We start from the raw sequence: 13921 nt of genomic DNA, 5'->3' as shown, positions 1-13921 counted from the left end.
AACTATTCTTTTCCTTTTCCTGAGTAAGTCAAAAGAAGGCAGTACTTATCTTTCAGCAAAGATTTTAGCAAGGAGTACAATACTGGTTAAAACGTCATTACACAAATTACCTTTTAATGACTAGCACATTTGACAACATAGACCAGGTGTTATCAGTCATATAGTGCCTTAACGATTGTCAACGAAAATAATCATTGGGTTGGATAGCTCAAGTTGCAAAAAACATCTAGTTTCAAATTGATTTACTTCTCTTTTCTTAAGTCACCATGTGTCATGGATTGAATTCTGTCCCCACCGCCCCCCCAAAAATGTGTGTCAATTTGGCTAGTGCATGATTCCCAGTATTGTGTGATTGCTCATCATTTTGTCATCTGATGTGATTTTCCTATGTGTTATATAAATCCTACCAACCCCGGTGGCATAGTGGTTAAGAGCTACAGCTGCTAACAAAAAGGTCAGCAGTTCAAATCCACCAGGCATTCCTTGGAAAATCTATGGGGCAGTTATACTCTTCCTGTAGGGTCACTGTGAGTCAGAATCGACTCGATAGCAATGGGTTTATGATGTTAATGAGATGGGATTATTGGCAGTTATGTTAATGAGGAAGGACTCAATGTACAAGATTAGGTGGTGTCTTAAGTCAATCTGTTTTGAGATATAAAAGACAGAAGTGAGCAGAGAGAAAGGGGGACCTCATACCACCAAGAGACAAGAGCCAAGAGAACAGTGCAGGCTTTGAACCTGGGGTTCCTATGCTGAAAACTCATTGACCAGGGAAGATTGATGACAAGGACCCTCCCCTAGAGCCAACAGAGAGAGAAAGCCTTCTCCTGGAGCTGGCACCCTGAATTCAGACTTCTAGCCTCCTAGGCTGTGAGAGAATAAATTTCTCTTTGTTAAAGCCATCCATTTGTGGTATTTCTGTTATAGCTGCACTAGATGACTAAAACACCATGTACATCTTTACCTTTTCTATATCGTTCCCTGACCTACGATGTTTTCCACTCTTCTCTGCCAAACCAAAGACTGGCCACATCCCAAGTCAAGCTCCAATCAAAGGAACATGTAATGTCAGAGCTAAAAAGTGTCTGTGTAATTGCTGTACTCGGCAATCCTATTTTATAGGTGAGAAAACTGAGGCCTAGAATGAGGAAGACCTTCCTAAGGTACAAAACTTGGAAGTAACAAAGGTGGGACTAAAACTAACAGTTTCTGCTTACCAATTGAACATTATTTCCACCGTTTCTGTCTCTGTTTCTGCCACTGTTTGCTGTCTCCTCTAGGAAGCCTTCCTGCACCTGAGGGAAACTACACCCAAAGTATGTTTATGATTCCATCCTTTATCTTTTTCCTGTACTTGCTCTTCTCATATGAATTGATCCACTTCAAAAGGTTTCAGCTCTCTCCTGGATGCAGATTTCCAGACCCTTCTACCCAGCTGACTTTCTACTTAGACTGCCATCCCAAAGCAGACAGTATCCCTCAACCAGCCTCCTGATGTCCTAACATCTCTATTTCTGACCATGGAATCTTTCCCACCCCTGTATGTCAAGTTCACAACTATAAAATCCTGTTCAATTCCCTTTTACCCTCAACAGCCCCCAAGTTCTTTCTGAACTCCCTTTTCAGTGTTTCTAATATCCATCTCATCGATCTCCTTTGCCTTCTTCCTGTGACTGCCAGGGACACATTACTTCATATCTGGATGCCCTCCAACCCATTCTGTGCACTACTGACAAAGTAATCTTCCTAAAGCACGTGTCTGTATTTATTTCAATTGGAAATAATTGTGGTTCAGGTAAATCTCATGAGTTACGAGATCTCTATTGTGCTTAGTCTGGGTCCTATCACTTTCTAAAAAAAAAAAAGCCCCGTTGCCTCCAGAGATAAGTCCAAATACTTCATTGCAGCATTCAGGACCCTGTACAGATGCTACTAAATGACTTCCCCCCCCCCATCATCCCTTTCCTGAAACCCAAAGGGATATTATCAAAAGAGTTTATCTCCTCCCTTGGACATACCCATTTCTTTCATCTGCATCCTGGACCTCATTCCCTTCCACTTCCTTAATAAATATTACTCCTTTAATTCCCACTCTCCTTTTTTCCTGTATTGTCAGCTTATTACCCTTCTCTTTCTCCTGGTTCTTTCCCCTTGAGTCTAAAAACCAGCCCAGGTCTCTCCCATCTTGAAAACAAACTTTCCCAAATCTATGTTTTTTTTTTTAAGTATTTCTCTTTTTTTCTTTTTGATTTCATAGCTAAACTACTTTAAAGAGTTGTCTACACTCACTATTTCTACTCTTTCACCTTCCATTTACAAGCACAACCCATAGCAATCTACCTTTTGTCTAGTAACTCTGGCCAAAGTCATTTAATTGCTAATTATTTAAAACAATGAACACTTCTCAGTTCTTATCTTGCTTCACCTCTTGTTAAGCAGTCCTTTCTTCTCAAAAGTTTCTCCTGTTTTGGCTCCTGTAACACTGTCCCTCCCTGGTTGTTTTTTGTTTATTTCTCTATTACTTTTCCGTGATTTCTCACACCTTCTCTTTAATAATAAAAACAAATAAATCAAAACCCATTACAGTTGAGTCGATTCCTTCTCGTAGCAACCCTATAGGACAGAGTAGAACTGCCCCATAGAGTTTCCAAGGAGCACCTGGTGGATTCAAACTGCCCATCTTTTGGTTAGCAGCTGTGCACTTAACTACTACACCACCAGAGTTTCCTTCTCTTTAGTAGTCCCCAAAATTCTCTGCAAGGCTCTCTACTCTTCTCACACTATACACTATTCATTCCCATGACTTCAATCACCAATAAAACCAAATCAAAACCAAACCCTGTGCTGTTGAATTGATTCCAACTCATAGCAACCCTATAGGACAGAGTGGAACTGCCCCATAGAGTTTCCAAGGAGTGCCTGGTGGATTTGAATGGCCTACCATTTGGCTAGCAGCTGTATCACTTAATCACTACACCACCAGGGTTTCCTCAGTCACCAATATGACTTCTAAATCTCTGACTCCATCCCAGACCACTCTCCTGTATATCCCACTTCATTCTCCATTTGTACACCCCACAGGTATCTCAAAAACTTCACATGTGTATCATTAACCTTCACCTCAAAATCCTGCTGAAATCTGCCTCTCCTCCTGTATATCTCTGTAAAAGTGAAGAGTTTACCTTGAACTCAATTTTCTCAAATCTTCATCTCTGTATCTAATTAATCATCAAGTTCTGGTGTTTTTACCTACTGAAAATTTCTCAATTTTTTTTCTCTTGCTTGTTCTCTGCAACAGTGTGTTAAAGATAAAATATTCACAAAATTATATTTGTATATGAACTCATTAGTTTTATTTTTCAGTTCATGAACCAGGGAACATCTGGTCTGCAGGTCAGATAAGAGTTCCAAAGATGAGAAAACTTCCAAAGATTCTTATACCTCATCCCATCAACATTGCCATGGGAACAGGGACAGAACAGTGTTTTTATAACAATTTACCCTAAAACACAGCTTCCAGTCAGACCCTGGAGTTTCTGTTTCCTGAAACTGACTGAATTCTTCAAAAGAGCACAATGCCTAAGGCAAAACAATCTTGCTAATTAGCAAGACTATTGTTTTACTTAAAGGTGACTTTTAGGAGACTAGTCCCTTCAAGGGTCAAGATTCAAATGAACATCTAAGGACAAATGTCCTGAGTGGGTCACCCCAATTCCATGAACCCCAGAAATCTGGACACCAGGAAAATTAAAACCATTTCTCAAGCATCTCGACTGGTTTATCTACCTCCAGCTTTGCCATGCTTCTATCTCCTGAATTTGTTTTCCACATTGCAACCAGAGTGATCTTTTAAAATGTAAATCTGACCATGAAATCCTTACTCATCAAAATCCTTTGAGGTTCAGGATAAAATATAAACTCTCTAACTTCATTTGGGAAACCCTAGTGGTGTAGTTCAAATCCACCAGGCGCTCCTTTGAAACCATATGGGGTAGTTCTACTCTGTCCTATCGGGTTGCTATGAGTCAGAATCAACTCGATGGCAATGGGTTTGGTTTTTTGGGTTTTAACTTCATTTGGTAAGGCCCTTTAGAATATACCCCGTACTTATCTCCACCATCTTCATATAAGTAAGCTGCACTGTATGCTACAGTCACATTCAACTGCTTGGAATTCCCCAACTATACCATTGTCTTGCATCTCTCTGTGCTTTTCTTCATTCACTCTGCTCCTTCTTCCGGGAATGGTGACTGCTCCCTCCTCTTCTTTGCTTAACTAATTTTTACTGGACACTCAAGACTTGACCTAGGCTTCACCACTTTTAAGAAGCAATCCTTAGCCCTTTCATCTATATTAGGTTTTCTTCTCATAAACACTTTCTGATTTCTTCTATCTAGAACTGTTCATACTATACCAAAACCAAAAACCCAAACCCACTGCCGTCGAGTCGATTCTGACTCATATCGACCCTAGGACAGAGTAGAACTGCCGCATACAGTTTCCAAGGAACTCCTGGTGGATTTGAACTGCTGACCTTTTGGTTAGCAGCCATAGCTCTTAACCGCTATGCCACCAGGGTTTCTTATACTATACGGGCAGTCCCAAAGTAGTGTGTGGATTTGTTCATTATTACAAATCATTGTATTTAACTCAAATTTTTAATACAATAGGCTTTAAGTACAGGTTATTGGTAAGCCCGATGCTCTTAACCAGGGACTTACTGTATTATAACCATCTATTTACTTGTCTATTTCACCCCTGTAAATTTTGGGCAGGGTCCATGTGTTATTTATCCTTGTATCTTCAGCATAGCCATCATCGTGCCTACAAACTCGTTGCTGTTCAGTTGATTCTGACTCATAGCAACCCTATAGGACAGAGTAGAACTGCTCCATAGGATTTCCAAGGAGCAGCTGGTGGATTTGAACTGCTGACCTCTTGGTTAGCAGACTGATCTCTTAACTACTGCATCACCAGGGCTCCATCATAGTGCCTAAAACCAAACCAAACCCATTCCCATCGAGTAGGCTCTAACTCATAGCGACCCTATAGGACAGAGTAGAACTGCCGCATAGGGTTTCCAAGGAGCAGCTGGTGGATTCGAACTGCTGACCTTTTGGTTAGCAGCCAAGCTCTTAACCAGTGTGCCACCAGGGCTCCTAGCAGGGTTAAATGCTCAATATTCACTGAATAGCTTTGAAGTGAATAAATGTATGCCAGACAAGGCAGTGAGAGTCATTGGAGCAAAGATAAGAGGCTGAGAATAGCAGAGGTGTTGGGTTGTCAGTCTTCCAACTACTTGAAAGTTGAGGGGAAGGTTCAGTGAAGAAAAGAAATATGAGTCAAAGATGAGTCCAAGGTTTCTTGCTTAAAAGACTGGATCAAGTTATAGGAACTAGCAGTTTTTGAGAGCCTACCGTGTAAGGAGCATTGCACTGGGTACCTGAGATACATTATATCTGAGAAGAGAGGAAATTAATGAGCTTAGTTTTAGGCATGTGGAGTTTGAAGTGTTTTTAAGATATCTAAGTGGAAGTGTATCCTAGGCAGTTGTAAATATATTTCTGGGATGCAGGAGAGAAAGGAGGACTCAATAATTAGAGTGAGAGTTATTTGTGTAGATGGTAGTGGAAGTTGTTAGTGTGGATGGAATCTTCCAGAAAGTGTAGTATAGAGAAGAAAGGAAGAGGACCAGGGACAAAATCCTGGAGGATATGTATTTAAGGGCTAGGCCTAGGGAGAGGAACTATACATTCACACATTCATTCATGCGACAATTTTTACCAGGTCCATACTCTGTCCCAGACACTATTGTAGGAATTGGGGATACAGCAGTGAACAAAATGATCCTCTCCCTCATGGAGCTTACATTTTATAATGTTAAACATTTATATTTTATAAATGTTAAAAGCCAGCATGTGAATCCTGAAGCTATTGAGGTTTACCTCACCAGTGGTCATTATTATTATTATTATTAAGCAACAGCTTAATAAGTCTTAGACTTGGGTCTTGTTAAACATGCCAACCCTGGATCTTGGTGCAAGTGTCAAAATTCCTTCTGGGGACTTGTCCCTGAATTTCTAGCTTTCTGGACCTCAGGCCGGTTTCTATTTTGAGTGAAAGCTTCAATTTAGCAAGAGTGCATTGATTGCCTTTGAATAGTCTTTGAGAAGTTACCCGGGTCGGTTTCCACTCTACAGGAAACAGTAGAACATCACCTGCTCTTCTCTTTCTCCCAGTCATAAAATTTGATTTAAATTTACATACACAAAACATACACAGTGGAGGTTATTTATTGGAGGTTGTCCCTCTTTGCATTTCAGAAAGATATCTCTTTAAAGTACCTGTGACCCTTCCTATAAAATGGAATATTTTGAACAAAAATTACAAAAAACTAGTTTTGGTACATGCATTTTGTATGAAGTTGGGAATTTTTTTCTTGAATTATCCTTTCTTTTCTTTTTCTTGTGATTCTTTGCTACTCTGCACTTCCTGGGAAAAGCTTGAGGTTGAATAAGGGAAAGTTTAAGGGTGAGTGGGAGAGGGCACTTATGAAGTGATAGGGAGTATGGTTGATTTGTCATATGTGATTCAGGATCGCTATTATGATGAATCTCCCATCATAGGAAGAATCGATAGAGGCCTCTTTCATGCCATAGTAAAGTGCTTGTATTACAAAATAATTTCTTCTCCATTCCTAATTGCTCATCAAGATAAACACTTGCAATGGCCATTGGTTTTCGACAGCTGGGCTGGGAAAATAGCTCTGTGTTGCCTGTGTATTATACCCCAGGAACTGAGTAGCTTGCTTGTCCTAGGACCTCATGAGTTCATGAGAATGCAATAACGATAGCACCACACATCTGTTGAATTCTCACCATATCTCTACAAGGAAGGTACGATATGAGGAAACCAAGGACCGGAATGGACATATCACTTGTCTAAGGCCACATAGCTAATAATCTAGTCTCTGTGTGTAACTCCAGAGCCTATCTCTTTTCCCTGAAACAATGTTGCTGAGTTTGAGGAAATTTCAACCATTGGGAATATTCTAACTCAGCTGTCTGAGATAGTGCTGTATCAGTCCCTTACCCAGTACTTGGCTTGAAAATGTTAAGACCAAAAAGGGATGAACTATTTCTCCTCAGGGATGTGGATTCAGGCAAGGGTTCTCCCAAGATGCCTCCCGCCTAAGTTTGAAATGGCTCAACCAGAACCAGGATTATTTCCAGATTTAATAAACATTGAGCAAATGTTAGTTTTGTTCCTCTATCCCAGCATTTACTATGGGTCAGATACAGTGCTGGCACCTTTCAAGTGCATCACATTATTTAATCATCATGGCCCTATTGTGAAGTATAACCAAAAAAAAAAAAAAAAAAAAACCAAACCCATTGCCGTCAAGTCAATTCCAACTCACGATGACCCTATAGGGCAGAGAAGAAGTGCCTCAGAGTTTCCAAGGAATGGCTGGTGGATTCGAACTGCCAACCTTTTGGTTAGCAGCTGAGCTCTTTACTACTTTGCCAATATATCTGCATATTACCAATGAAGACGTTGAGGTAGAAAGAAATGAACTGACATGTCCACTGTCTCACAACCATGTCCGTCTGATTCCATATCTAGTGTGTTCTCTCTAACACCTCAGTTGTTTCCTACCTACCTACTTGACTTTTGTCTCAGTAATATTTTCAGAGAAGCCCTGGTAGTGCAATGGTTAAGCACTCAGTTGCTAACTGAAAGGCTGGCAGTTTGAACCCACCCAGCAGCTATGCAGGAGAAAGACCTGGAGATCTGCTTCCGTAAAGATTACAGCCTAGAAAACCCTATGGGACCACCCTACTATGTCACATGGGGTCGCTATGAGTCAAAATCAATTTCACAGCACCTAAGAATGAGATTTTCAGAGGTTTTAAATGGCATATTTTAATAAGGATCTTCAAAAATCCTTGTATGAGTTTTAAAATCCTGAGGCTACTCATGCTTTCTCCCTTGCCTTACCTTGTAAGTGTCATCCTCAGTAGTAACCTTGCCCCCAGTAGAGTCCAGAGGGAAAAAGAGTATAAATTGATCTAAGAGGATAATCAAATCTTTCTCAGCCAGCCTGGCTTTAGCGTTGCCTTGACCTGGGATTCTTGCTAGTTTCAGTAGAAGAATTAAACTGAGTTAGTTGGCTCTTGGATGGAGTAAAGGTTAAGGTTCTAGGTGTGGCGTCTGCTTGCAATTGAAGTGATGGTTGTTGGCTCCTTACATAAAGACATCCTGTAGCCATCTGTTGGGCGAAAAGCATAGTCTTTTCTGACCTGAAGCTGGGTCAGTCTCAGTCAGAGAGAAAATGCTGTCATTAGTATTCTGCATTCCTCCCGTTTCTTTGGGGTGTGCTATGTTTAATAAAGTGTGCATGGAGAGATACTGGAAAAAAAAAGTTTTTAGTCTAGACTTTTCCTCCCAATAGGTTTAAATTTCCCCTAAGTCTGTGTGTGTTTTAGACCAAGTATCACTGGAGAAGTTGACACCTCATTATGTGTAGGTTATTGTGTTTGTGAAACAAAATCTCCCTTAAGTGATATATCTACTATGTGTCATAAAAAAATTAATTAATTTCGTGTGCGCATGTTGTTATTTCAGGCATCTTTAATAGAGAAATATATTCTGTTAGATTAGTTATGGTGTTTCTAAATAATAAATCATAAACACCAATAAAGGAAAATATCTAAAATGTGCATATTTAGGGGTCTGTTATATATTGGTTAACCTTATGTGCTTTTGCCATAGTTCTTACTATTGTCATTTCCCCTTGCTGTCAAACAACAAGTCATTTTTGGAACATAAGATGCATAATTATGAAAGTTAATAGAGCACACTGCTGCATCTCATTTCCCTTTGTATATACCAAAAAAAAAAAAAAACCCAGTGCCATGGAGTCGATTCCGACTCATAGCGACCCTATAGGACAGAGTAGAACTGCCCCATAGAGTTTCCAAGGAGCGCCTGGAGGATTTGAACTGCCGACCCTTTGGTTAGCAGCCGTAGCACTTAACCGCTACGCCACCAGGGTTTCCGCCTGTATATATAGCACACATTTACTTCAGGGACACAAAGGTACTTTCTCTCATTATTCTTAGTAAATGTAATTAGACACCAAACTTGAGGTATAAATATATTCCTTATTTACATATTTTGTTAGAGTTTTTCTCACATCTAAACAATAGAACAACAATTTTTATAATTGAACTAAGAACAATGGGTCCCCGCTTGAAAAATAAAAATGAAAAAAAAAGAAATTTGTGTTATAGAGGATAGAGCAATGCACTTCGGGGAGTTTTAATGTAGCCTCTGATTACTCAGTGGAAATAGTGGAAATACTGGGCAAATTTTTAAACATCCCATGGTTTTGTCTTTATGAGTAACTCAGGTAATACTTTCTACCTGACAGAGATCTGGCAAGGGTTAAATCAGTACTTCATGACAAAGTGATACCTGGTACACATCCAGTGAACATATATTGTTTTGAATATGGCATCTGAAATTTCAAAAGAAGGTAGGCAAGCCAAAACCAAACTCACTGCCGTTGAGTCAATTCTGACTCATAGTGACCCCATAGGACAGAGTAGAACTGCCCCATAGGACAGAGTAGAACTGCCCCATAGGGTTTCCAAGGAGCACCTGGCAGATTTGAACTGCTAACTTCTTGGTTAACACCTGTAGCACTTAACCACTACGCCACCAGGGTTTCCAGAAGGTAGGCATTTTCCAAAAATTAATTCACCAAAGAGCTCTTTAAATAGCAAGTTATCATAGTACAATTTCATTGATTTAATAAACATCTTTGAATGCTTAACACGTGCATAGCAATCTGTTAAACAATGTGGTGGGGACAACAGAAGCATGCTCTAGTCCTGTGCTACTTGAGGAAGAAAAGCCATAAAAGTAAAATGGTTGAGCAACAAAGTAAATAATTATCAAAAGGCTAACAACAGGTGATTTTTAAGAATGGAGAAAGAAAAGATCACAATGAGCTAGCAAAAAGGAGGGGAAGTTTGGCCTAATTCCTAAACTGTATGCAGGAATGCAACAGAAAGGATGGACAGAAATGTTGATTTGGGGACTATTTAGGAGGCCCATCTAATGGACCCCCACACATCTGTCAGTTTGTCCTTTTGTAGGGGCTTGTGTGTTGCTGTTAGGCTGGAAGCTATGTCACCAATATTCAAATACCAGCAGAGTCACCCATGGCAAACAGATTTCAGCTAAGTTTCCAGACTAAGACAGACTGGGAAGAAGGACCTGGCAGTCTACTTCTGAAAACAACTAGCCAGTGAAAACCTTATGAATAGCAGCGGAACATTGATATAGTGCAAGATAATGAGTGCCTCAGGTTGGAAGGCACTCAAAAGAGGACTCGGAAATAGCTGCCTAGTCAAAGTGGAGTTTACCTTAATGAAGTGGATCAAGTCAAGCTTTCAGGACCTTCATTTGCTGACGAACATGACTCAAAATGAGAAGAAACAGCTGCAAACATCCATTAACAATCGGAATATGGAATTTACAAAGTATGAATCTAGGAAAATTGGAGACCTTCTAAAATGAAATGGAACACATAAACATCAATATCCTAGGCATTAGTGAGCTGAAATGGACTGGTATTGGCCATTTTGAATCAGACAATCATATAGCCTACTATGCCAGGAATGACAACTTGAAGAGAAATGGCATTGCATTCATCATCAAAAAGAACATTTCAAGATCTATCCTGAAGTACAACACTGTCAGTGATAGGATAGTATCCATACCCCCACAAGGAAGACCAGTTACTATGACTATAATTCAAATTTACCCACCAACCATTAAGGCCAAAGATGAAGAAATTGAAGATTTTTCCAACTTCTTCAGTCTGAAATTGATCGAACATGCAATCAGGATACGCTGAACATTACTGGCAATTAGAATGTGAAAGTTGGAAAAAAGAAGGACCGGTAGTTGAAAAATATGGTGTTGGTGACAGAAATGATGGAGGAGATTGCATGACACAATTTTGCAAGACCAATAACTTCTTCATTGCAAATACCCTTTTTCAACAACATAAATGGTGACTATACATGTGGACCTCACAAGAGGGAATACCCAGTAATCAAATCGACTACATCTGTGGAAAGAGACGTTGGAAAAGCTCAATATCATCGGTCAGAACAAGGCCAGGTACAAACTGAGGAACAGACCATCTATTGCTCACATGCAAATTCAAGTTGAAACTGAAGAAAATTAGAACAAGTCTACCAGAGCCAAAGTACAACCTTGAGTATTTCCCACCTGAATTTAGAGACCATCTCAAGAATAAATTTGACACGTTGAACACTAATGACCGAAGACCAGACAAGTTGTGGAACGACATCAGGGACATCATACATGAAGAAAGCAAGAGTTCATTAAAAAGACACGAAAGAAAGAAAAGGCCAAAATGGGTGTCAGAAGAGACTCTGATACTTGCTCTTGAATGTAGCAAAAGGAGGAAAGGATGACATAAAAGAGCTGAACAGAGGATTTCAAAGGGCAACTCGAGAAGACAAACTAAAGTACTTTAATGCCATGTGCAAAGACCTGGAGATAGAAAACCAAAAGGGAAGAAAACACTCTGCATTTCTCAAGCTAAAAGAACTGAAGAAAAAATTCAAGCCTCGAGTTGCAATATTGAAGGATTCTACGGGGAAAATATTAAACAATGCAAAACCAAAAAACCAAACCCTTTGCTGTCCAGTCAATTCCAACTCATAATGACCGTACAGGATAGAATAGAACTGCCCCATAGAGTTTCCAGGGAGCACCTGGTGGATTTGAACTGCCAACCTTTTGGTTAGCAGCTGTAGCACTTAACCACTACACCACCAGGGTTTCCAAACAATGCAGGAAGCATCAAAAGCAGATGGAAGGGATACACAGAGTCACTATACCAAAAATAACTAGTGGATGTTCAACCACTCTAGGAGGTAGCATATGATAAGGAATTGATAGTACTGAAGGAAGAAGTCCAAGTGGCACTGAAGATATGGGCAAAAATCAAGGCTCCAGGAATTGACAGAACACCAACTGAGATATTTCAACAAATGGATGCAGCACTAGAAGTGTTCACTCCTCTATACCAAGAAATTTGGAAGGCATCTACCTGGCCAACCGACTGGAAGAAATCCATATTTATGCCTATTTCCAAGAAAGGTGGTCCAACCAAATGCAGAATTTATTGAACAATATCATTAATATCACACCCAAGTAAAATTTTGCTGAAGGTCATTCAAAAGTGGCTGCAGCGGTATATCAACAGGGAACAGCCAGAAATTCAAACCAGATTCAGTAGAGTACGTGGAACCAGGGATATTATTGCTGATGTCAGATGGATTCTGGCTGAAAGCAGAGAATACCAGAAAGATGTTTACCTGTGTTTTAGTGACTATGAAAAGGCTGTGTGGATCATAACAAATTCTGAAGAATTGTGAAGAAAGGGAATCCCAGAATACTTAATTGTGCTCATGAGGAACCTGTACATAGATCAAGAGGCAGTCATTTGAACAGAACAAAGCGATACTACATGGCTTAAAATCAGAAAAGGTGTGTTTCAGGGTTGTATCCTTTCACCATAGTTATTCAATCCGTATGCTGTGAAAATAAGCTGAGAAGGTGGACTATATGAAGAAGAATAGGCCATCAGGATCAGAGGAAGACTCATTAACAACCTGCGTTATGCAGATGACACAACCTTGCTTGTTGAAAGTGAAGAGGACTTGAAGTACTTACTGATGAAGATCAAAGACTACATAAAGCCTTTAGTATGGATTATACCTCAATATAAAGAAAACAAAAATCTCACAACTGGACCATTAAGCAACATCATAGTAAACGGAGAAAAGATTGAAGTTGTCAAGGATTTCATTTTACTTGGATCCACCCATGGAAGCAACAGTCAAGAAATCAAAAGATGCATGGCATTGGGCAAATCTGCTTCAAAGGACCTCATTAAAGTGTTAAACAGCAAAGATGTTACCTTCAAGACTAAGGTGCACCTGACTCAAACTATGGTGTTTTCAATCACCTCATATGCATGGGAAAGCTGAATGATGAATAAAGAAGCTCAAAGGAGAATCAACACCTTTGAATTATGGTGTTGGTGAAGAATATTGAATATATCATGGACTTCCAAAAGAATGAAGAAATCTGTCTTGGAAGAAATACAGCCGGAATGTTCCTTAGAATCAAGGATGGCAAGGCTATGTCTCACATACATTAGACATGTTATCAGGAGGGATCAGTTCCTGGAAAAGGAAATCATGCTGGATAAAGTAGAGGGTCAACAAAAAAGAGGTTGTCCCTCAATGAGATGGACTAATGGACTCAAGCATAACAACAATTGTAAGGATGGCGCAGGACTGGGCAGTGTTTTGTTCTGTTATCCATAGGGTTGCTATGAATTGGGACTGTCTGGACAGCACCTAAAAACAACAACAACAACAATCTAATGGAATGACATCAAGGACATCATACACGAAGAAAGCAGGAGGTCATTAAGAAGACAGGAAAGAAAGAAAAGACCAAAGTGGATGTCAGAAGAGATTCTGAAAATTGCTCATTAAAATGTAGAGTAGCTAAAGCAAAAGGAAGAAATGATGAAGTAAAAGAGCTGAACAGAGGATTTCAAAGGGTGGCTCGAGAAGACAAAGTAAAGTATTGTAATGAAATGTGCAAAGACCTGGAGTGAGAAAACCAAAAGGGAAGAACACATTTGGCATTTCTCAAGCTGACAGAGCTGAAGAAAAAAATTCAGACCTCATATTGCAAGATTGAAGGATTCTACAGGGATAATATTGAATGACGCAGGAAGCATCAAAAGAAAATGGAAGGAAAGGAGGCGGGGCAAAGATGGTGGAGTAGT

Source organism: Loxodonta africana, chromosome X (genome assembly GCF_030014295.1).
Source record: "Loxodonta africana isolate mLoxAfr1 chromosome X, mLoxAfr1.hap2, whole genome shotgun sequence".
In the NCBI taxonomy this organism is placed as follows: Eukaryota; Metazoa; Chordata; class Mammalia; order Proboscidea; family Elephantidae; genus Loxodonta; species Loxodonta africana.
The sequence above is the reverse complement of the archived record's forward strand: the minus strand, read 5'-3'. Positions refer to the sequence as shown.